The sequence below is a fragment of the Cygnus olor genome, chromosome 3 (assembly GCF_009769625.2).
Source record: "Cygnus olor isolate bCygOlo1 chromosome 3, bCygOlo1.pri.v2, whole genome shotgun sequence".
Lineage (NCBI taxonomy): Eukaryota > Metazoa > Chordata > Aves > Anseriformes > Anatidae > Cygnus > Cygnus olor.
In genome coordinates, this window is record NC_049171.1 from 21,905,280 (window position 1) to 21,931,957 (window position 26,678).

At 37.6% G+C, this 26,678-nt stretch overlaps 1 protein-coding gene across 4 annotated transcripts in view; it reads left to right on the top strand.

The window, feature by feature from the left end:
• The window catches only part of DLGAP2 (DLG associated protein 2), a 462,298-nt gene that overhangs the window by 276,787 nt on the left and 158,833 nt on the right, over positions 1-26,678 (top strand). The gene's annotated exons all lie outside the window — the stretch shown is intronic.

The window sequence follows — 26,678 nt, forward strand, 5'->3', positions numbered from 1 at the left end:
ACTTTCACTAAACTTAGGTTGTTTGTGTCTTAGATGCATCTTCCTTGTCTTCTGTTAGGGCCTAAGACTGGTTCAGCCCTGTTCTCAGAGCTATATTCCTTCAATGATCATTAATTTACCATTTGTGCTTTGTGTGCCTACCCTTGGGCTTTTTCATGCCATATTGTGCTTGTCTTTTAAGGCTTTTGCTATCCTCCTGTGTTTTAACCCTGAAAGGCACCTGCTATAATCATGACTGCTCAATCAGAAATAGACACCTGGTAGGTATAGTTCTATTGTAAAAATACATTTTCATGTTTTTCACTCTCTCTGACACAATCCAGCAAATTCATAACATATCTAACCTGGTGATGCAGAGTGACCTCTAAAGACAACCTCCAAATATCAATAGATACTTTTTCCTGACAATTTCCTAATCTGAGGTTCTATATACCCAGACTATCATCAGTCTTAAGAACTGTTTTCACACCACAAACAGGGCATTGCCTTTGGTTATCACATTAAATCATCCTAATTTTCTACATTTAAAATTGGTAATAGACCTCAATAATTCTGCCAGTGATCCAACGGATAATATGTAGGATGAGTCAATAGCGATTGGAAGAGGTATGGAATGTTATATTGTGCTCTTAAAAATGTGGCCATGTTTCTCTGTTCATTATAGTAGCAATTGTATTACATTCAGAGGACTGCATTTTTTCGAGGTGGATACATAAAACACCACATAGACCTTCAAATAATTCCTCAAAACCTCCACATACTCACATCTTTTTCAGATTTTCTTCAAGTGTTGTTTGGTTGGAAACTCATTTTAGGCAAAAGGAGGCTGTTTCTGCAGGGTATTGCGTAGTAACATTAGACACAGTTCTGCTTAATCTTCCCTCTGGTACAGTGTATACTGCATTAAAAAGACTAAGATTTTTAAATACCTCTATCATGTGTGTGTTTTCATTGTCTATAAAAATATTTGAAAAGTTCCATTATGTGAGACATTACTGCCTCCCTGTACTTTTTACTGTTTTGAAACATAAAATGTTCATAAATAATGGTTGGGGTTTTTTGTGTTGCCTTTTTTTTTTTTCCTTCAGCATTTTTTGGCATAGCATGGTTTGGGTTGGAAGGGACCTTAAAGATCATCTAATTCCAACTCCCCTGCCATGGGAAGGGACACCTCCCACTTAGGCCAGGATGCTCAAAGCCCCATCCAGCCTGGCCTTGAACACTTCCGGGGATGGGGCATCCACAGCTTTTCTGGGCAACTTGTTCCTGTGTCTCGCTGCCCTCTGAATAAAGAATTTCTTCCTTATATCTAATCTAAATCTACCTTATTTTAGATTAAAGCCATTCCCCCTTGTCCTATCACTCCACTCCCTGAGAAGAGTCCCTCTCCAGCTTTTCTGTTGGTACCAGTACCTTTAGGAATGTCTGTAAGGTATCCCTGGAGTTTTCTCTTCTCCACGCTGAACAACCCCAGCTCCCTCAGCCTGTCTTCATAGGAGAGGTGCTTCAGCCCCTTGATCATCTTTGTGGCCCTCCTCTGGACTCACCCCAGCAGTTCCATGTCCTTTGTACACATATTCCATGTGCTTTGGGCCCCAGAGCTGAACACAGCACTCTGGGTAGGGTCTCACGAGAGCAAAGCAGAGGGGGACAATCACCTCCCTTGCCCTGCTGGCCACGCTGCTTTTGATGCAGCCCAGGATACGGCTGGCTTTCTGAGCTGCGAGCGCACATTGCCGGCTCATGTTGAGCTGTTTGTCAACCAACACCCCCAGGTCCCTCTCCTCAGGGCTGCTCTCAATCCATTCTCTGCCCAGCCCATAGTTGTGCTTGGGATTGCCCCAGCCCAGATGCAGGACCTTGCACTTGGCCTTGCTGAACCTCACAAGGTTTGCACAGGCCCACCTCTCAAGCCTGTCCAAGTCCCTGTGGATGGCATCCAGTGTGTCAACCACAGCACACAGCTTGGTATCATCGACAAAGTTGCTGAGGGTGCACTCAATCCCACTGCCCATGCCACCAATACAGATGTTAAACAACACTGGTCTCAATGCCAACCCCTGAGGAACACCACTCATCACTTGGACATCGAGCTGTTTTTCTTGCAGTTTCACAAAAATTAGTGGAATATATTGGCAGAACAAAACTTGTGGAATTAGTCTGGTATAATGCTCAAATTATTGATAAGAACCCAGTATTCTGTTTTGTAAGTTCCAGTGTTCTTTTGTCTAGCCAATTGTGAAAGGCAATTATATTCTGGGAGTTTCTGTCTTTACTGTCTTATCCCATGGCTTTATTTTCATAAATTCTTAATCCTCAGAACAGTGCTACTTCGGTTCAGTTGGGTTTTCAGACTATTGAAGGCTGTGTGAAATACCATCCAAAATATTCAGTCCTAGCTGACTGAATATTACATGATAAGTAGCCTCATTTTCTTACCCCAAGGAAAATAAAGGTTCTCATCAACTAAGAGCCAGCTGACTGTATTTAAATGCCTATGATTTTGTTGCCTACTTGTAATTTTTATGGACCTTTTTTTTTTGAACAGTGGTTGTATAACTCTTCAACAGCTTGGTGTGAAGTGCACTGGACTTCCAAGATTTGGACTGGGGCAAGAAATTTTTTTTGCCACAAGGGAAAAAATTGTCATGAGAAACATTTAAGAAAAAAAAATAAGAACAATTCAGAATATTAGTTAATAAATACACGGTGCCAATGCAAAAATATCTTGGTTTTGTTTTCTACTTCAGTGTTTTAACGAGAGCTGAAATTTTTGCAATAATACAGTTCATTATACTGGTAAATAGATACGCAGTGCCAAAGCTAAAATACCTTGGTTTTTGTTTTCCACTTTGTTTTTTTTTTGTTTTTTGTTTTTTTTTAGGAGAACAGATTTGTTTGCAATAATAAACTTCTGATTAATAAAATAGTGTGAAATAGTTAGTTAGTAGTTATTACTGCTCCTCAGTGTTTAGCCTCACACAACGATTAAATTATTCGGAGTCCAACAAATACTTACTCATATCAGACTGAAAAAAAATCTTTCATACTGGGAAAGAAAGTGAATTAAAACAAGCAAGATACATAGAATATTTTTAGGTATTTATATTTTACTAGTCTCTATTAAGGATTCCAGAGAACCAAACTGTGCCTGGTATTAGTTCTCCTAGTGTAGTTACTCAGCTGTTTTGTTCACCTAATTCTTCTTCTTTCCATAAAGTATATTCAGGGAACATGTGGGGGAGTTAAAAAGGACCACCGCATGCTTAGCTTGTTTACAAGATGTGAAACTCCCACATCAGTTTAATTTTGGGCTTCTTCAGGCTTTGAGGCTGATGAAGGGGGAAAAAAATAAAGATTGTCTAACATATATAAGCCAAAAGGCAATAAGCCAAAAAAAAAAAAAGTACCAAACGCAAATACATTTCTAGGTATGATAAAAGGGCAGGGTGCAGCAAGAAAAAGATTTTATTGCTCTGTGAGTTTTATGATCAAATGCATGTGAATACAGTAGCTCTACATCTTCAGCACACATGAATGCCATACCCACAGTTCCAGCAACCTTTATGCTTCTGAATTGCTTCTCAAAGCTTCCACCTCTCTCTTTTCATAGTGTCTTTCTGATTATTTTTTCCAACAGAAAATAAACAGAATATGACATGACCTTCCTTCTTTCTTAGGCTGGCTTGTTCTTCTCCTCTTCACCTTTTCATCATGTTCAGAGAAGTTTTTCCTTTTCTTTTTCCCTTTCACCTCTCCACTCCTTGAATTCCTATATTATTCATCTCTCTTCTGTAAGCTCATACCTATGCTACACCTAACATTTCATTCCCTTAGCAGAGGTTGTAGGAGATGAGGCTTCTGCTGGTGAACAGAGACCTTAGCTTCTAGCTTATTGCTAATTCTTCTTGAGTCAGCCAATCTAAGGTGTATCTGCACATCAGACTCTGCCATTTCCTCTTAGCTATAGTTCCTCTGGTGGGAAGCTATTCATTTAGAGGTAGTTAATAGGAAAAACAAGCACCAGAGCATTGATTGACTTCAGGCTGTGTGGAGCTGGAGCGATGTGTGTAAATAGGATATATTTATTACTGTCCTCTGCTGATATTTTAAGACTAATGCATCTTTACTTCTACAAAAATACAATCCCTTTTAGAAATCTGATGAGCTTTTTCCGCTGCAGTGTGTGATTCACATATAAACTATGTTTTTCATGTGGGCGTTTAAACCTGGCAGTCTGCATGCAAAACATCTCTGAGCCACGAGACATCTCTAAAAGCACATAAAAGACACTGCTGTAGTCTGAACATTTCATTTCTTCTGATGAGTTACTACTGCAGCCATTTAAAAAGAAAATACATGCGCATATACCCATTTAAGATCTAAAAAGAGTACTGCCATAGAACAGTGTCATGCCATTTCTTGAGTGAAGATTAAAGAACATCCTAGGTGACCATGATCTGTGGGTTATGCAACTTAACCAAAGGAAATACGGCTGCGGTAGCAGGGCTCAATCCCTCATAACCCATGTAAAGGGCTCACACTGCCACAGGGTTTGTGAGACTAGCATTATTAGATTTGTTCTGAGCTAAACCAGAAAATGACAGAGCTCCTCTTGTTCCCTGTTTGAAGATCAGGCTGTGACAAACAGGGTGACAAATGAATTCTGTCCTTTCTGTTACATCAGGTTTCAGCACTGTTGATATCTAAAGATGTGCTGAAGACTGATTGTAATCCAACCTCTCAGTTTCATTTATCAGTGGGATATTTTTTCACACAGTTTTGCAAAGATAATTAAAGGGTCTTCCTTCAATTGCTTTAAAGCTATGATAAATAAAGTAGAAATAAATCCATCATAAAAATGCCTGTCATAAGCAGTAGCAGTTTCATTCAGCAAACCGGATTTTCTTTTCTGTGTTATACGAATAAGAAAATTTCTGATGGGTTACTTGACGGGTATGAGGATGACTGTGGAAACATTCAGAATGGCTGTTCAACTGCCAGAATACTAGATAGTTACAAAATCCTATTGATACATTAGGCCAGAGAATTAATTAATGTAGTTTGTAAATATTCTGGAAATTTAGAAAAATATTTCTACTTTTTCCACCCATTCTGTGAGTTAATATTGACATTAAAAAGCCTATAGAAGAAGCAAACAGTAATGAACAAACCTATTACTGGAACAAAAAGTGAACATTTAAGATTTCACTGGAGTGGGAGAAGTGATACCTGGCTTAAAAATGAATGTCTTTAATAAAAAAACTAAACTAAAAAAAAAAAAATAAGTCAATGAAGGAAATCACTCATAGCTTTGATAGGATTCTTTCCTTTTTCTCTCCCTTCCTTCCTACCATGAACAATATATGGTATGAAAAAAAACATGCTTTAGCACTAGTTTTAGATAGATTATGACTGTCTTCTGGTACCTCAATAACATGGTTACATTTGAACTCTGTTATGAAAAACTTCTCTCGTTGCTTTAGTCTTTGTCATTGACCTGGCTTCTGTAGGGAATAAATTAACACAGGTGAACTTGTAGCACTGATTTTTGTGACTAATTTATGAGGATATTTTGAGTAGGGAGAAATTTGTACCTTTGTCCTGAGCGTTCATTTCCCCTTTCTTACCAGTAGTTCTTTCCTCAGCATATAGTAAAAATTCTCAGGAGAAGATCAGTGGTTGGGAAGGGTTCACTGAAGTAGCTACAGGCAAACATTTGTGCGCATGACCCTATCTTGTTTTAACATCTAGTACAACACAATTAACATAAGGATGATAATTTCAAACAAAATCAAAAAAGTGTTTTTTGAAAGGAAGGAAAATTGTACTCTGAAACTATGTTGCTTTAAATTGAACAACAGAATATTTTTACACGTTTGTTTTTTCATAAATTCCATAATTACGTGATGTATGTTTGCAACAAGGCTTGTACGGATTTCAAGAAGGTTTCGATTTTTCCATTTGTTATCTCTAGTTATAAGAGCTAATCTTTTCCTAGGAAATCAATGCTTCAATTGTAAGAAACTCACATGTGGTGGTACAGGATGCAAACTAGGTCAGAATAAGTAGATAACATTTTGTTCCAGGGTTCATGAGTCTGTCTAACCCCCTCTGGGTACAGATTATGTTTCAGGACATTTGAATAACAGTATAAAAAAAATTCAGTTCCCTTTATAGCTAAATGAACTATGAATTAAATTTGTTATCAGATGACCAGTAGCTGCTAAGCATTTTCCAGCTGAATAAGCTAATAAACCTATTTACTCTTTCTGCACGAGCAAGCACAGGCCCATTAGCTGCAGATGCCTTCAGCAATATTCTTTGACATATAGAAGGTCATTCTCCTTTCATTGTCTTCATATCTTTATAGTTTAATGGTTAGCAAAAAGAACAGCTGCAATAGTTCTATTAAGTAGCTAATTAGTAATTTAAAACTGCAGTTGTAGGAATTTTATCCCCTTTAACCTCATTCTGATGGATTAGTGCTTTATATGCATTTACTTTGAAAACTCTGGATTTAAACTGAAATCACCTGTAGTAATTTAAATTGTCAGAGGCTTTATTAAAATGGGGCGTCAAAATACCTTGCTTATTAAAAGACCTCTTCTTGCTCTTCTTTTCCTTGCTATTCGACATCTGAGTGTTTCCTGGCAAGAACTCTGTCAAGGGATGGATTGGGAAGAAGCTAATGGGTGATTTAATTTGCCATGGGCTCTGACAAGTACTGCATACTTTCCCCCTTTGTGACAAGATAGCAGGACGGGTTCAGTTTTGTAATAGACTTTTCAGGAGCTGTTGCACCTTTTCAAGCTTCTGCAGTCAGGGTTACTGAAATGAGAAGGCATTATTATCAGTATGACCATGTTTTCTTTGGTGATTATAGTTATGGCTGCTCCGCTTGCTTTCTATGCTCTCTTGCAAGTATTTCCCAGAAGGACCGTTCACAGCATGAGTTCATGTCACAAGAAACATCAACGGGAGAACAAAAGAACAGACTTTGTTTTTGCTTTTTAGGAGGGATAAACTTTTTGATGTTTCTTGTTGAATCTATGGAGGATTGCTTCTGGACCTATGAGCTGTTCTGCTTGATCAGAGCAACAGTCGTTTTAAGTCTGTATCCTACTGCAGGGAGTAAGAGGTACCTGAAGGAAAACAACATATTGGCACCCACTCCATCTAGAAAAAGCTTTGTTGTGTGCTCTTCTCCCTACTAGAGAGTTTATTATCCTGCCTAGCAATACACAGTTGTTCCTATCACTGCCTCGATTGTCTTTTTTTCTCTTTCTTTCTTTTATTACTGTGCTAGGTAAGCTCCTCAAGCTTATAAGAGGGATTTAAATGTCTGCTTACATTTCCTTGGGTTTCTCAGTTTTCTTTCACACCTCAATTTGCTTAGAATGATGTCAAAGTTTCTACAATGCTAATAGTGTATATATATATTTTTAATTTTAAGTAGTGATATTTAAATTTTATTTTTGATAAAAGGTACTAGAAATACCCATTAGTTAAATGACAGTAAATCCCCATTTTCATTTGTTTTTCTGTGTTCTTCAGAGATACATAGCTGTTCATGCTTTAGCAGGAAAACACCAGAAATAGCATGAAGTTACTGAAGTACTAAATGAAAATTAATATCAACAGGAAACTTTCTCACCAACTACGTGAGACACTGTCATCGCAGGAAACCTCCTACCTTAGGGTGACCTATTGAAGAAATGTGGCTGGTTATATTTTTTCTTGTTGCTGGATCAGTGCTGGGCCTTGCTGTACATCAGGAAATCTTCACCTTGTTTAGCCTCTGTTTCCGTGTGTTCTTTGAGCTCTGTTTGTGTTGACTTCGTAGAGCAGAAAGGCTATGCTGCCTTGTAGCTTTCAGCGTACTTGCTTTAGTTGTGGGTAAAATGTGATCCAGATCTCTTGTGTTTGCTGAAGGCCTCTTCCTGGTGTTAGTACAATTCAAGTGGCTGGTCTTGGACAGGTCCTTAAGCTGTGTTTTCTAGATTCTGCAGGTAATGCACGTGTTGGAAGTTACAAGCTCTTGTATGGTATGGTAAAGTGTTTTTCAATGCCTTTGAAGTTCTTATCTCAAAACTTCTGAAGTATCACTTCATTTCCACAAATGTTTGAGAGTTTGAAGAGCTCTTATGTATGAACAGTTTTATATATAAATACATAAGACCAGATTGTGCTAACAATCTGCTGGTTTCCACATGCTATTCATTTACATTCTCTGCAAAACTGACCTCCAGATGCAGTATTTGAAAGCTCACAGTATTAGAGTTGTTCTTCCAAACCATTCATTATTCTGTTAAACAGCTATCGCGGATTCTTATTGTATTTTCTGAATGTGGTGACCAAGGTGACAATAAATAATTCTTCAGTTTCTCTACATCCACAGTGAGCAGACAATCCCAGAAATTCCAAATAACTGAGAACATAAAAATCCTTGTTCACACTGGAGGAGTATAGTTATAGTAGAAACAAAACATTTGAGATATATATAATATACATAAATTTTATATATAATATATATACTAAATATAAATGTATATATAACATACATAAATCACAAAACCTAACATAAAACATGGTTTTAGAATAAGAACAGAGCTTTAAATAGAGGCACACTACACACAACTACAATATTTTTTGTCAATCTTCTCAAAGAACGTACCTTTCTTTTACTCTGGACTTTCATGTAGAGAAATTTACTGATGCAAAACAATTGCTTTTACTGAAGTATATGTATAACCTTGTAGCTTCTTAAGCAATTTTTTAGAAGAATGCTATCCCAAAATCAGTTGGAAAAGGGAAGGGAGAGGGAAGATTCAGGGACTTGAGTCAATCAGACCTCTTGCTGTGTACCTTCTGACCTATACTGCACCTTTAATGGGAACCTCAGAAATGCTGTCAAGGGTCTTGACATTGTAAAGCTAGCTTTCTCTGACCTGATATTAGAGCAAACAGCATTTGAAAATAATATAAAAATGTCAAAGTGATTTGACTGAAACAAATGGAGTTCCCAAGCTAACTTTCCTCCTGCTCCAATGGCCTTGCAGGTGGCAGGGGTACTTTCTTTCCATCTTGCACCCAGGCCAGGAAGTCTTCAGTCAACTTCTGCACTGCAGCAATTGTGTGCAGTCCCTTCTTGATCCCTGGGGAGTCTCTTTCCTTAGGGCCTGCCACAATGTCTGTGCTATGACCGCCATAGCTGCATGAGGCCTGACTGTACCGTAGGCTGTTAGCTGACCACACCACGTCCACCTGTCCTCCTTCTGGTCCCATGCTGGAAACCTCTCTGTGCTCCCCTGGGGAGCATCAGTCCTGCCCTTGCTCCACCTTGCTCCGTGCTCTACACTAGATGGATAGTGCAGCCACCAGAAGACAAACAGGAGTTTTCTTCCATCATTACATCTGCCCAACCAAATCTTTTAAAAGAATGTAACATTGCATACAGTAGACAAATAAAATAGGCATTGTCCGTTACAGTCAAATAGATTTCCCTTTCTTTAGGGAAGTTCAGCAGATGGTTTGGGGACCAGACTCTGAAACTGAAAATCATAGTATGCTCTCTTCTTTGTAATTAATACACTGACCTTTTTAGGACGATCCTAGGTTGTCTTATTATGAGTATAATATAATATATTCACAACTTCTGATTCAAATTCCTTTTTTTTTTTTAAAGTATCTGAGTCCCATACTTATAGGCAACAGAGAGAAGCATGTGTCACTGAAGACAGTCAAGGATTTTAACTCTTTGACACTATCTACGATGCTTATTTCTAGATGGATGATTCACTAGGCGAAAATTAGGGAGCTATGCAGTGTTTGGTTTTCTTTGGGGACCCGCTGGAATTAAAGCCACCCCTCCTTACATGAATGCTTCATTTTGTCACAGTACTATCAAACGCTGTCTCCTCAATTGTACCAATACAACTGTTTCAGCACAAAACCTCTCAATTACCATCTCCTACCAGTTTTGCTGTGCTTTAGCAATTAAAATAACGTACTTCTGAAACATTTATACATGGGTTTCATGTGAGCTGTTCACACAGTTTCTGTTGTTGGTAGATGTGGTCTCAAAGTCCTTTCCAGTCAGAACCAGCACAGTTTCTGTATGCTTTTGCAGCAGCAGTGGGAGGCTGGTGAAATGGGGCTGACTGGAGTGTAAATGTTGTGAGCAGTATCTGAGTTCTTAGCTCAGTGGCATTAACTGTGATAAAAACAGAATGTAAGGTTGTCCTAGGAAGAAAGTTCTTCATCCTATACCCTATTTTCATGGTACCTCATTTTACTAAAATTGTCTTAAATATTAACAATATGTGTATTTTTTAAAGTGTTAAGCTTATATATTTTAAGGATTAGCATTCCTGAATGAAATGCTAGTGGGTGTCCCACTGCTGTCCAAGCCATAGTTCAAGGGAGGAGGTAAATAAATTCTCTTGATTTCTTCTTCTTTTCCCTTCAATCCTGTTACAATTCCTCAGAGTTCTGTTTTTCTTCCATCATTTGTGATTAAGGGCTACAAGGAATACTACCCAGGCAGAACTCCCAAGGAGAAAAGAAAAAACCCTTATATTTTACCTAAGTTCTTACTACAGCTTTTATCATGATGACCTTTACGGTGTCTTCCTTTGTTTTAGATAAACCAAAGAAGGACTTCCTAATAGCTGTTTTTATTGCTCACCTTAGGTGAAGACCACCTGTAGCATTCCAAGCTTCACTGAAACTTGGTATTTCTAGTAAGTCACAGTTGCATTCCTTGGGAATAGAGAAACTTTCTAAATAAAAATAACAACAGTGGTGTGCTCAGAAATAACATTAGCGATGTGCTTAGAAACAAAATTATTGTGTTAGTAGATGCTAATCACTTAAGGCCAATGAAAGAGCAAACCAGGGCTTTATTTCCACAGCCTGTCTATAAGCAAGGGATAAATTGCATTTTTATTGTTATCTCAGTCAGGTCTAAGCTTATAAAATAAAATGCAGAATTGCACATACAAAAATCTTTTTTATGTCCATTGCTTTTGCTGTGGTATTAAATTTTTTATCCAACATTGCTCTTTTGGTCTCAAGTTGCTTTAACTTTAATAGAGAGTTTCAAGTAAGCACCATGCTGTAGTCTGTAAATGAATCTTTTTTTTTTAAACAATGCAGGTACTTTATTTAGGTTTTGGTGTTTTCCACAGTGCTTGCTGAAGTTCATTATTGCTTGTAATTATGATATTCCATTTTCCTTTTTAATTCATTTGGTCTAACCTGAATCAGCACAGGAATTGCTTGAAAATGTATTGCATTATGTGTCCTGAAATATTCCTTCAGGAGTTCTTTAAGGGACCTTTTAAACTTGCATTTATTTTTATTTTAAGCTATTTTTACTGCATTGAGATTCCTCTTATCCTGATAAACTAGAAAATACATAGATTTGTAAACTAATTAATGAGGACCAATCTAACATTCATTCACAATATAGCTAATAGATCACTGTAATGAACAGAACATATTCTTTCAGAAAAAAACAAGGCAAGAAAAGAACTGCACAGAACACCCAGCTTGTCCCCTGCCCCTACAGGGTCAGTGATCCTGACAAGATGTTTACTTCAACCTGGTTTTCAATTCTTCCAATGGAAAAGTCATAAGATTACCTGCAGATCTGTTCCTCTGTTTCATGATCTTTAGTGTTAAGAAGTCCAACTAATGTTTGACCTGAGTCTTCCCTGTTTCGCAGTAAGCTTATTTTTTTCATATGAAATCTGAAATAGTTTATTCCTTCCCTTTAGCAGCACCTTTTGGGTGCCTGTGTTGTGCCCTGTTACTCTTATCTTTTTAAAACATAATGGAAAATACCTCTTTCAATCTTTCCTCATAGGTCATGTTTTCTAGATTTCTGATCGCTCTCTCTTCTGTACTCTCTGTACATGGAGAGTTGAATCTGTACGCAGCTGTGGCCCTAGCCTTCACTGGATGTAGGAGAAGAATGACTTTCCATATCTTATACCTTATGTTCTTGTTTATACATCCCACTAAAGAGCTTATTTTTTTTCCACAGATAGCATGATATAGTCTCATATTTAACTTTTGGTATACTGTAGTAGCAGATCACTTTTCTATAGAATAGATGCTTTAGGCAGAACTGCTGTGCCTAATATCTTGCAATTAATTATTCCCTGAGTAGGCCAGTAACAGAGAATACCTTGATCTGGCCATTCTATATTTTATATTGTTGTTCCTTTTACACTGTATTACAAAGGAGAGCTTCAACGTGCTGGTAAAATCTCAAAATTTGTCGACCTTTGTTAAGCCTATGCATAGAATTTTTTTTCTCCTCCAGGACTGAGGACTCAAAAATCTGGGTAATGTTGAATGTAATGGAATATAACAATTTTATTTTTAAAGCAATTTTTGATTCCAGCACCAACTTTAAGTACTATGTACCAAATTACCAGATACCATTTTGAAAACTGCCCTCACAGTTAGACTTTGAGATAGTATATATTAATTATACTAATGGAGATCAATGTGATTCCAGCTTTTTGAAGTACTTTATATGTAACTGATTATACTTTTTATTTTTTTTTTATTGGCCAATGTGGAACAAGGTTATTGGAGAGAGGAAAAAAAAAAGAAAGTCATATGAAGTATATTATTCTCTCATTCTTTTATTTTTAAGTATTTTGTCCCTTGGTCTTCGAAATTGTTTGACAGAATATTTGCAAAGCCTCTCAGCATTCCAAAGGTTTTTATACGAATTTTTAGTATCTTGTGTATAAAGCAAAATATAATCAAATAATTGCTTAAATAAGGTGAATCCCTCCACACAATACCAAAGATATTGCTAAAAATTAGGAAACCTTATGAGGAAGAGAATTAGGGCACATATCCTTTAGTAGAATCTAGGGGCAGAATGGAACAGAGAGAGAACCAGAAAGACAAAATGGAAGGGGACCTCTGGAGGCATCTGGTCCAAGTCCCTGCTCAAGTAGGACCACCATGAGCTGGTTGCCCAGTACCACATCCAGGCATCTTTTGAAGATCTCCAAGGAAGGAGATTTCACAACCTCTCTGAGCAACATCTGATCCATTCCAGGATTAGTTTTCTGGGGAAGCAGTCTGAGCTGTATGTCAGAAGCCGCTGTTCCATCACTTCAGCTAGTCTGTTACTCACATTACCATAACACCACGCTATTCTCTTTCAGGCTTAGCTCTCTTAAGACCTGGCTGGGCTGCCCACGTAGCCAAGACTTGGAGAGAAAGCTGATGAATTGTCAATGTCCTAATATCTATCTGATGAGAAAAGAAGTGTGGTTTAGAAGTATGTGTGAAGAGGAGGAGCAGGGGCCAGGGACTAGGCACAACCTACCAGGGAAGAGGAACAACAGAAGTGCATTGTGAAGAGAAATGGGTGGGGACAGAAGGTGTCTGTCTCTAGGGACAGGAGCAAAAAAATACTTTTTACTATTGATGCTCTTAATGGCTTAGATCCCATTTTGTTTGTTTTAGTACAGAGCTGAATCTAATGAAGAAACTTCAGATGTGATAGGGATATTCTCAATAAAAGTTTAAAAAAAGAAAAAAAAAAACTTACCAGTTTTAGCAAATTCTTGACACTGCCTAATATGGTTGGCTAAAATACTGCTTAAATTAATTTAAAATCTGTTCAAAAATTGGAAAGCTGGAAGTTTTCTTCAGAGTATGGAAGGATTTGAAAAACAAGTTTTGTAGTGCTGCCTCAGAAAAGAAGGAAGAGGTTTAAAAAAAAAAATCAAAATCTTTTAAAGTTAATCGTCTCTTCTGAGATTATAAAGCCAGTTCTGAGAAACTGTCTTGCCTGAGGCTGCTGACTTTAGATTTCTCTCATCATTAATCTTTCTTACATTGCATGTCATATTCAGTTGCAGTAAGACAATTAAGCTAAGAAATGTGGAAGAAGGATATTATCCTCTCCACTTTACATCAGTGCAATAGTGTTTCTAACAACTAAATCACTGCAAGATTTGTAGGACACACAAAATATAGCTCCCTTTCCTGAAAATAATTTCATTGATAATAAGTGCCTGAAAACAATTGAATCTTTTTGAACAAGAGCAGTAAAAATTACATGTTTTATTATATTAACAACAGGCCTTCTCAAAGAACGTAATTGTGTCAGGTTAAATGCAAAGTTTAAAGTGAGGACAAGAATCAGCAGTTGTTTTGACTGTTTTTCTCCTTGTTTTTATTTCTTTCTACATTTTTGTTTTAACCAAAATTCCTGACAGGCCCACTATAAAATAAAATGAAAAAAACATGCTACCAAAGTCAGTTACCATTGCCAATAGAAGCAAGTGTTGCTATCCTTAACAATCAACTTTGAGAATGTTTGTTCATTTTGGAAAATCCAGAATTTGTTTATGGCGCACCTCCAGAGTTGTAGATCTTTAGTTTTCTTTTGGTTTGGTTTTGTTTTATGACTCTCATGATATGAAAATTAATGTTACATGAAATTTCATATTAATAATATACCCAGATGAGAGGACATTGGTTTTATGAAGCTTATCCAGTTCATTGTGGAGTCAGATCTATTTCCATATCAGAGTTGTTTAAAAAAAATAAAATAGGAAGTTTTCATTATTATTATTTTAGGTGTTTTGTTAAGTACAGAACACACATTTACGTATAACATAGACGTGTAGTTTTACATGAAAGCCTTTGTCATTTAGAGAAAGTGAAATCAAGTTACATACTGCAGACCAAGCTTGGCCTTCAAATAGTTATTTTATAATACTCTGATAAACCTTTTCCTTCCATTTGAAACTGCTGATTTTTCAAGACTGTCTATCCCATACAACAAAGCAGTTGCAGTGGCATTTTCCTTGGAAAAGCTTTTTGAGGACAAAATGGAATTAGTCAAAGTGAAATGGACCCATGGCAATTTGGCTGCCTGCCTATTTGCATTTCATTGCATTAATTATTCATTAATGTGCATCTCGTAAACATATATCCTGGGTTTAGGTATGATAACATAACTGTTTGCCCTGTTTTACCTGTGAATCCATGCATTTTATAGTAACAATCAGAAGAGTCATACCCAGGATTTAGGTTACTATTAAATAGTTATTTCATCTAATGTTTGATTTCTATAGGTTTTAAATATTCAACTACTTTTGATGGTGATCCATATTCTGGACAGGAATAATTCCACTGACTTCACTGAGTTATATACTGGAAATCATTTTTCTCCTCTGGTTATATTCCATGTGAGAAAACACTGAAAATATGCTCGCACAAAACTCAGCTGAAAGAATGCTAAACCAACCGAGTGAAGCAATCAAATCTAGAAATGCCTATGGGCAAAAGCCAATTCATCCTTAACTTTGTTCCCTTGTGCATAGAGATTTTAATTATATTATCACAAACTTTTTCCCATGAAATCCACTCCCGTTTCATTTTTTTCTTTCTGAATTCAGTGCAATTCTTACCCTTATGAAATCAAAGGGAGTCTTGCAGTCGTTTCTTATCCACCTCTGGCATCCATCACTGGAAACATTGACAACTTTCTTAACTCACCACTTCAGAAGCTGAATATTGTTCAGTGAACAAGACAGGAACAACACACTGTTATGGCACTCATTTAGTGCTGCTTTGCATTATAGGTTGTTGACCCATTCCTTTAGTCCTTTTAAAAAAGGTTGTCGTCCCTTTGTCTCTCCATTCTGGTTGTGGAAAGAGGTCAGTTAGTTAAGAAGGCAAGTTCTGTGATTTTTATTTATTTTAATTTCAGTAGAGGCTTCCTCTCAGGGTAAGATATGCAAAGAAAGCAACAGCTTGGCAAGATAAGGACTTGTCAACTCAGGCCCTGAAGCACTGTAGCTATGTTCAGATGGCTTTGGACTACAGCTATTAATCTGGAAATGGCTTATTGGCTTGGATGCAGTGTGTCATGAATGTACTACTTTATGGTCAGTATGTGTGGAGCCAAAGGGGCTCTGCAATGTGCTTGCTTTTGCTCCTGTATCCAGTGTTAATAAGCCAAGGCACGCTCGTGCTTCTTGTACAGTGCCACATACATTGCTTGGAATCAATAAACTCTCCTAATTTCCATTGCTTCCTTTGACAGCTTGGCTAATTCATACATCTCTTTGTTGCATGGAGTGAATCAGTAAAATGGAGTAGCTTATTTCATGTTCTGAAGTTTAGTGGTACATGGCTTTTACGTGGTTCTTAACTCCTTCTAGGCCCTTTATGCTCCTAGCAGGGAAAAAATACATTGTCTTTTTAATTATTTTTTCAGTGAAATCATAACAATTTTACAATTAAAAGTTTCTGTAACTTTTTCCCCCCACAAAGTTGTCTTTCACAAACCTATACCACAATCCATCTATATCTTGAATACTGTGATTTGATAGGATACAAGGAAAACCTGCACCTGCTGCTCTTCTTATTGATGTCACTCTTGAGAAAACTTGATAACAGCAGGACTGTGGCTAAACATTTTCAAAGATTTAATTAATTTTAACACAAGCTCTTCAGACATTGCCACAGGCTTGAAAAGTTTTAGCTAAACATAAAGTTTGAAGAAGCAGTGAGCAGTAAAGAGAAAGTAAAAACAAAACAGCAGTCACCATCTTATTGCAGCATGATCTTTTAACATCTATGTCAAGTGATTATTTTTAAAATAATTAAGAGAAAACATCCTTCGTTTCCAGAGTGCACAGAACAGTTGCCAGAGCATGCTAGTTTTCTAAACGAAGATCCAGGTGAGAGATAAATACTCACTTTGCAATGGAAGCTGACTTCATGCATGTGCACATCATACAGCTGGACCCCAAAAGGATGTTCTTCTCAAAGAAATGAAGTCCAAGTATTTATTGACCTGACATAAACTTTAAACCTCCTACAGAATACTAATTTTAAATAACAAAATGATCTGCTTTAGCTTCAATGATTTAAAAGCCCTGAGAGATCTGTGCAATTATTCTTTGAAATAACGTGGAAGCAGATTTAATGCCAAATAGCATTACTTACATTTGTGTAGTTTCACTAGTGTAGTTCTCAAATTATCGGTTTCAACTCCCATACCATTTACAACAGATTTCTTATGCTTTCAGTTTCAGACCTTAAGTTCCTTAGTCCTTAAACTGGTGATAGACTTGTCTTACATGTAGAAATTCAGAAAATTTGTAGGTTTTTTAAATTAATATTGAACAACTTTTTTCTTTTTCCTTACTTTTTTTCTCTGTATGTCTTATGTAGAAGCATTCCTCTAGCACTAATCAGTCTTTCTAATATACCAGTTTTGCACATCTCAAAAATATATGCATAGACCGTGCCAAATTTCTTCTGACTTTTCCTTCTGAAAAGACATTATCTATTGGCACACTCCTGGGCTTGCCTCATTGAAACGCTTCATTGCCTACACTTTTAATGATTTATTTTTTTTCTTTCAGTACTTAAGTAGCTGATTTTTATTTTTTTTTCCTACTGACTTTTGCAATTCCAGCATACTTTGAAGACTCAGCTTGTATAACAGGAATTATCATAATATTTAGTAAATCACTGAGCCAGCTGTGTCATATAAGTCTGAAGTTGATGCTTTACATGTCAATTTATAAAAATAATTATTTAGTCCCTCTGAAACCAGCCAGGGCATCAAAAGCTTGAAAGAATAACAAGTGCTTGGTTTAATCTAATGAAAGGAAAAAAGACAGGAGAATGAACATGAAAGAATACCCATGGCTTGGCCAACAGAAGATAATGAATGATATATGAAAGATCAGGACAAGCTGAGCACAAAGTTGAAAGCAACCAGACATGAGTTAGAGGAAGGGAAGTCGATGCTGAGGTGAAAATTGGAGAATTATCTTTTGGTTAGAAATGGTTGCTGATTGAAGAGCTTATATATATATTTCAATGAAAGGAAAAAAAAAGTCACTAAAAACAGGGAAGTGTCAGAGAAGAGGCATCTCTAGACAACAAAAAAAAAGGAAGTAAGATAAACTGAAAGAATCTGACAGCGCGAGGAAGCACCTTCTGAAAGACATGTCAGAGTGTTTGACATGAATAGCAGCATGAAGTGGAACAGTTGCATTTCACAGGATTTCTTGCCTTCCTCATGCAGAAAGCAGATTTAGAAAGGGTCTGAAATAAAACTGAGCAGATATATTATTTTCCGGTTTACTTCTCAGGAAACCATTTTTTTATTATTGTATTGTTAAACCTTTGTGTGAGATTCCTGCCTCCAGAATTTCATCAGAAGATTTTATAAACCTCTCAGTATTTATATGAACAGATGAGTTAATTTTTTATTTATTTTTTTCTTTAACATGTTTTTTACTTAATCTGTTATATGGTTTTCTGGTGTGGAAAATTTGATAGCTTGATATTTCTGAAGGTCAAAATATCCCCATATCATGATGTGTATAATGTCATTGCTTCTCCATGGTCATGGAATACATATATTCCAAGTTAATGCAAAAAAAATTTACGTTTTCATATGGGAATAGAGCGTGATTGAATGCATAGTTCAGATTCACCTAGACTCAAAACTCTACCAGCTATTTCCTGTCAGATACTGAAACTCCACCTACAAGAAACAATTTCTCAAAGGTTAAATGAGTGTTAGTAACCCACGGCTGTCTGTTAGCAGCCTCCTTAATTTGGAAATTGTGTTGTGGGATACAACACAAAGGCCCATGTGGTCTTTTTTAGACAAATACGGAAGGGTTATACTTGCCCTTTCAGGCAGTGAGATAGAAATCAGCTCAGACCTGAAGTTCAGGCTTACGTTATTAGCTCAAGAATAGCGCTGTAATGTGTAACCACTGCGCCACAGATCCTGGATGTGTTCAGATTTTAGATTTGGCCTGACTGCACAAACTTTACAAATGTCTTTAAAATAAATTGGTTAGAATTAAGCCTTTCTCAAAAGTCAGTTGTTAATTGTTCAATGATCAGCCGTGCATCGCTTCAAAAGTCTTACTTACTCAGCTTAAAAATGTTTGTAGACATGGTAAGAAATTAATATACCTCAAGAAATTAATTCTTTCACATCTTTCATGCCTATACCAGCTGCATGAGAGGAAGGGGAAAGTGCAAATATTATTTTTATTGATGTTTCTGAGAAACTTTTTTGTGTGGGTGTTTGGTTCACAAATTTACAGTGTGGGCTGGAGCAGGCTTTAGGAGCTGTAGCACTGGCAGTCAAAGCATGCCTTCCTCAAGGCACTGGGTTTATTACAAGTGGTGAGGATAGCACACCTCTTGTAGTCCTCTGGCTTGACACAGGGCATCCGTGGTGAACTGTGGGGGGTTCCAAATTACAGTGCACTTACTACGGGTGATACATGTCCTTCATTGCTGCTATCTAAACGCTGCTGAATGCTGCCTAAATTAAGTATCTCCGCAGCAGAGCGGAGTGGGTGCTGCTACCACAGCACACAACACGGCAGGAAAGCAGGGCTGGAATTTCTGCCGTAATGTACTCTGGGTTTCCTGGTGAGAGCTACTTTGGAAAGCATTAATGTTCAGATCTGGAGATGGCTGTATGCAGCTGTAGGTTCTACAACATATTTTAAGATGTTATTTTAAAACCCTGTATGGAGTTTGGATAAAGCGGTCCCGAGGCCATGATTATACTGGGAAGCATGAAGTAAGCAGCTTGCTTAAGATGAGCAAAAGAAGAAAATGGATAAATGATGGTTTTCCGAATATAAGGAAATGGTTTTTGTTATTGGGGGTTGTTTTTCTTATTTTTTTGAAAGTGAGACAGAGTAAAGAACCGAGGAAAACAGAAGTTGTGGAGAAAGACAAGCAGACCACAAGCTAGTTCAACTGGCCAGGGTCAGTATATCCGCCCTTCCCCCCCCCCTTTTTTTTTCCTTCAAAGTATGTTACCCACTATGACCCTACTGAAGGAGCTCAGTCAAGTCTAATTAGACTTAAGATATGTTTACGATCAACTCTGTCCACTATTCCAAATATTTTTGGATGTAATCTTTTTTTCTTTCTGAATGTGATATGAACTTTTATTCCTTACAGAAGGTGGTGGCATTTTAAGACAAAATAAAAAATACGGTTCCAAGAACACAGAAATTAATTTATCCTAAGGAAACTAAGGACAATACATTTAATTAATACTTGTTATCCAATGGAGGAGGATGCCAAATAGTTAACTGTATTTCAAGAGAGCATTTGTTTTAATAGGATGCTTTAGCAAATCTGGAAGTGTATTTTCTTCATTTATCACGTTGTTTTGAATAGAATATTTTAGAGATTTTGCCTTTGGTAGTATTACCAGCTCTTGTGATTTTTCACAACTCCTATATTTGGATAGGTTTGCATCTGGAATAACAGGATTTTAGCTCTGCCACTCGCTGCTTCTGCTAAAGCATATTGCACAGGATGGGAGAGGCTGCATTGCCATAAAAGTGCCTTCTGTGTGAGCTTGTGTGAATGGTTTCTGTAGATGCCTAGGTGTATGGAAGTTACTAGGAAGTTAGTACGATGCTGTGCCTCGGCACAAACAGCTGGGGTTGGCCTCCCAGCCATGTGCCAGTGGGTAATTGTGGATGTGCAAGTGCAAGGGTGAACTGCGTGAGTGAAGACACACACAGGCAGTGTGGAGGGTTACCTGCTATTAATGATAGCAGGTGGGTTCTGTTAATAAGAGCTGCTTTACTAAAAGCTCTTCTAATAAATATTGGCTGTGACCTGTCTCTCTCAGTTCAACACCCACATCAGGAAAAAGGAATTTACAACAACGTAGACATTCATTTCTTGGGTTCTTTCAAAATTGGTATTATTTCACAGAATCACTGAGTTTGGAAGGGACCTATGAAGGCCATTTGGTCCAAGCCCTGCTCAAGCAGAGCCACCCAGAGCAGGGTGCCCATACCCATGTCCAGGTGCCTTTTGAAGATCTCCAAGGAGGAGACTCCACAGCCTCTCTGGGCAGCCTGTGCCAGGGCTCTGTCACCAGTACAGTGAAAGTTCCTGATACTTAGACAGAATCTGCTGTGTTTCAGTTTGTGCCCATTGTTAAAGTTCTTGCTGCAATATTAAACTAGAAGGCAAAATTTAAGACTACAAGCATCATCCTATATAATTATCCCATGATTTTAAGAACCTGGAGAAAATGCCTTCTGCTTCGGAGGCTGACAACAGTATTTTTTATAGTTCAGGACTTTTTAACTAGCTATTTCAAAGATCTGCAGCTATCTGATTTACCAACAGCAGATCAGCTAGAATTCCATGCCCAAATTATTCACATATTGTTCTCATGTCTGTCTCAGATTAGAAATCCATGCTTAAAGATATTCTCATGTTGAGATCCAGCTCCAAATACTTACAGTACAGTAAAGATTATGCAAGTAGATGTCTGAACTCTCACTATTTAGAATTATTAGAGATCTTATCAATGAACAGAGCTGTTCTAACTCTTCCACTGACCAAATCTGATTTCTAGCTTTCAATGTAATGAATCGACTGCATCTCAACTATTTCTTCATTGAAGCTAATAGAAGCTCAGATACTTTGCTGACATGTTGACACCTCTATTGAGGAAATGTAAACTTGAACCTCACTCTTAACGATATCATAGAAAAGAAAATAAACCTTGGTTAATGTTGTAGGTGTGGTCTACCTGTCTCAATATGATGCAAATTTTAATCAATAGATTAAAGGTTGAATCAGAGAAATGATTTTTTGCCTTTTTTTAACACTATACTGTATCTTCATAATAATATGTTCATCTGTTTCCCTGTATTTTTCTTTGAATTATCTCCAACGTTAAAAACCAGTTCCTGCAACCAATGCAAGTGAGAAGTGGTGTTGTAAAATGGTGACTGTACGATTATGAATTCCTGAGTGCAATCTTTAAGCTCATTCCTTTTTTCATCGTCGGGAAATACACATAGAAAAGGTTATGTTCACATTAAAATGATAATTGTATTGTTAACAAGATTAAAGGGAAATGAATGCAATAATATATCAATGAAAATAAGCAAGAGCTGAAAACAGTTTTACTGCAGTAGGCTGAGGCACAGTGGCCAGGTAATGTAAGAAGTGCAGATCCCAGTCTGAGCAAGGAGACTGGATAAGAATTGCTTTACCTTCACGAACAACTTTGTAGTGAATAATGCACATAATTTTTAAGTGGAAGGGAAGTTTCCCCCTCTAGAGGCTAATGCAAAGAACTGCTTATCTACTTCTAGTTCAGCCACTGGCTTTAGTTTTGGGTAATGACAAATTAAACCTGGACACTTCCAAACTGACAATCCAATTCAACACTAGGAATTATATGTCAATGTTTTTCACCGAGCTAATTGTCAGAGCTACAGTTGCAACTTGTGATAAATGGAAACCATCTCACATCTTTAGCCACTGCAGCTGCATGTCAACTCTCCGCTTTCTTCTTTGTGATCAGCCTGTTTATTTTTCCTCCTTTATATCCTCAGTTTTATGAGGGGCTGGACTTCACACCTCTCTTCTGGTTTAAAGAAGGCGCAAGCTTTGCAGAATTCATGGTCTGTGTGTTCTGCACTTCCACCATGGCTCCCAAGTTCTGCTGCCCAGTTATGGGTTTTCAGTGAAATAAGGTTGAGTCCAACTGCGGAAGCTTAGCAAAGCAGAGTCATTCAGTTCCTGCTGGCAATATATCTGAAACACTTAGAAACAAGAAGAAAGATTTTATTTTTGAAAGAACGTAGTTTAGAGCTTCTCCTAACCTTTATAAGCAGGTACCAGTTCCCAGATCTAGTTTAGTATTTCATCGTCTCCCTGACAATCCCATGGAGAGTCTTTGATGTTAAGTGACTTAAATGTGCTCTGTACCTTAAGTATGTTTTCCCTTGTAACTTAAAAACTGTCCATCCCAGTTCTTTGGTGTTCATACTCCCCTGATGCCTGTCAGTGGTACTGTTGTCGCAGAAGGCAGCTTCGCTGTGCTTTGGTATTTTGCTGTAAGCACAGCGCTAAGGGTACTATGCAAGTGGAAGTCAAAGGTTGTGTACTGGATGATTGTGCAGTGTATGTTGTTTTTAAATAGGAGGAACAGGGCCCTGGAGGCAAAACATAGACAGGACTTCATCTTTGCTAATCAGCGCTAAGAAAAAACAATTAGCTTATTGGCATGAAAAGCTTGTACCATCTCCAATGTCTGTTGCCCTGAGCTAATGAAATCACTGTGGCATACCAAAGATACAGCCTGCTGAGAAGTACATCCTCTTTCCCTTTCTAAAAAACATGCTATATAATATAACTGGAAGTCAGCTTTGTCTTCAAATCACTGCTTTTTCTACTTATATAAATGATTTATAGTATGAATCAGGTATGGATTGCATGAATGCAATTCATTGCTAATTGCTACTGAGGACATGGTAGCTATTTTTCCCTAAAAAGGGGATGGAAATGTGTTTCGTTTGCATGTTCTCCATTTCCATTTCATATTCCTGCTCTTTGCTTAGAAAATCTTATGTATGAAAATAAAATTGGATGATGCAAAATCAGGGCAATTCATTAGATAAATGGAATGGAGGAAAATTGCATTCCACCTGACCAGACTTAATTGAAAATCAGTTCAAGAAACTGCAAAGCCTTCAGAACAATTACAGGAAATGTTGATTTTTCTCCTGTTCTTTGAGTATAGAAGAGTAGAAGAAATCTTATGGCAGAGACTGAATGCCGCAATTGTTTCAGTCACAGCAAAGGTTTGATTCCATTGTAACTGCGGTAATTGCATGCACTGAAGTCTAGCAGGGAAATGCTGCACACTGTATTTGTCTTTCTATGGGAAACTTTATGTGGCCTGCCTATGCTTTGTCAGCTCATATCAGTCTTAGTGAAATGCAGTGATGGAAATGGGCCATGTGGACCATGATTTTTGAGTTCAATATCCCATAAACTTGGTTTCAGCTAGTAAAGTAGGTCTGATTTTATTTAACAGTTCACATAGGACACGTGCTTGGGTTAAAAACTGCCTCATTTTCACCTTGTGTTGGTTAACGTGTAAGAAATCAAACACATCCACAATTCACATCTTTAGCTTGATGTGTAGTGTTATACAGGAGTGCTGTTTTATGCCGGGACAAGCGCTTAAATAATTTACATTGTCATCTGCATTATTTTCAGAATGACATTTTTGCAGTGATTTCTTCTGCAAGTCTCAATATTTTCATTCACTTTTAAGAAATAAATCCTACTTTTTGTTGTTTTTGGTTTTCTTTTAAGTCCCAGTGTCTGAGTAGATATTGCTCTACGGCTATAGGTAGACTATATTTTTTTTTTTCATGCTTGTTTTCCTAGATTTTTAATGTTTTACATTGGGGCACTTGCATGAGTAAAATGATATAGAACAGATGTTTTTAAACGCATTAATGCCGTGGCAGGATGTGCAGCCACAGCACGTGCACGGTGACAGCAGTTTGGTCAATTCAAGTATTAAGAGGTTGTTAGGTATGGCTCAGATTTGTGTGATGGCCACATCCAGTCTCAGTACTTACAGACAGCAATCACCTCATAGCTCCATTTACTCTGTTTATGCATAATCTGTGTTTTTATGGGGCCACAACATTATTTTATCTCAGGCTCTGGAAGGAAAAGCGCTGAGATTTGTTCTTCTTTTAGCTTAGGTTAGGATAAAGTTTGACATGATAAAGCTTGTGACCCCACATGCTTGAGTGTTAGATAGTGCATTGTGTTCACTATCTTGGATTTTGGAAAGTATATTTATCACATTTTGGGTTGTTTTTTCCCCATGTTCACTTACAACATTGAGCATGTTCTCAGCCCTCAGGAAATTTATCTCATTTGAACGCTTATAAATTACTAAAGCCAAGCACACTTCCCTCCTGCCTCAAAGGATTCACTGGTAAATACTTTCTCACTGATATTCAGAATCAGTAATTGTATTACAAGAAATTTAGGATTTCTGTGGAATCAATCAATAACCAAGAATCTTGATTCTGTTGATTGTTCCAATGAGAAATGAAAATCCTTTGGTTTAGTTTTAGATGGTTTAGTGTTTATTCTGGTTTAATGCTGGCAGACAACTCAGTACCACACAGCCACTTGCTCACTCTCCTGGGGAGCCAGATGGAATGGGAGAGAGAATTGGAAAGGTAAAGGTGTGAGAACTCATGGGTTGCGATAAAGACAGCTTACTAGGGAAAGCAAAAGCCACATGCACAAGCAAAGCCAAACAAGGAATTAATTTGCTGCTTCCCATCAGCAGGCAGGTGTCAGCCACTCCCAGGAAAGCAGGGCTCATCACACAGAAAGGTTTTGCGGGAAGACAAACGCCATCTCTCCTCTTCGTGGCAAGATAAAATGCCTCCCCCAGCCCCCAGCCCCCTTCCTCCTTCTTTCCCCCAGCTGTCCTGGCTGTGTCCCCTCCTAGCTCCTGGTGCACCCCCAGCCTCCTCGCTGGCAGGAAAGCAGAAAAGTCCTTGGGTCTGTGTGAGCACTGCTCTGCAACAACTGAAACAATTATTTTCATCAAAAATCCCAAACATAGCATCATAGAAACTGCTATGAAGAAAATTGGCTACTCCAGCCAAACCATGACAGTTTAAAAATGGTACAAGAAGTTTCTAATAAAATGCAGAGGTTGCCCAGCTACTTTTTTCCAGGCAGTGCTTATAGATACATTCAATTCCTACAAAAGTCAAGTGAGCTCATGTATACATATGTTAGGTTAGATTGGTAAGACATGATCTGCCTGTTGTGCTCTCCCAAGAGAACCCAGCAACTGCATCCCTCTTCCCATCCCACTTGTGAGATGGGAAGGAGCAGAGTCTGAAGGTCACACATGCTTTATCCTGTCTTGGTAAGCCAATTGGTTATTGGTGGACTGCTTCTGGCTCCAGAGCTTGGGTTCCATGTAAGTACACCACCTAACAAAGTTTCTTTGGATGCATGTATCTAAGAATTAGTCTTACACCTTCTTTATGAAATAGCAATCCTAGCTGATATTGTGAATGTACCTTATTAGAGCTAACAACTCTTTAGTTCTGGCTATAGATTTAAAAGTGAATCTCTGAGTACAAAAGTTACTAAATATGTCTCTGGTAAGATCATGGAATGTCAAAAGGTGGGGCAGTGCACTACAAAGCTGCAGTTCTGGTCCCAGTGTGAGCTGGGGAGGAGCTGTACTGGTGTCACTGGTGTGCCTGCCTGCTCTCTCTTCAGGTGAGGTCAACTAGTGAAGTTCTAATTTATGTTTTTTTGGGTCAGCGGGAATACCTCCAGTTCTTTTTTCTTTAACACTCCTGTTTTTAAAACAGGTAGTTTTTGGAAAAAGTCTGAAAGAATGAGCAGTAGGATAGACAAAATGAGGTTTGTTATTTGTTACAGTCAAGAAAGAAAATCTTCCTTTCAAAATGTATGATTTAAAGAGCTTTCAGTAGATTTCTAATTATTGCTCATATGTACAACCTTAGAACAAGTACTTATACTCATGATATAAGCTTCTGAAAGCACAGGTTCATTAAAAAAGTGTAAAATTGTCAAAAATCATTGTCTGTCTTATAATAGTAAAGTAAATTAGCTTCTCATAATGTTCAGGACTTTCAGTTTTACCTCCTATTTTACATCTGTACTAAACTATGGAGAGGGAAAATTCCATATTCTAATGATGACTGTGCTATTTTTGTTTTTCATATATTTGATTCAAATTTGATGTTGGTGATAATGTGATATTT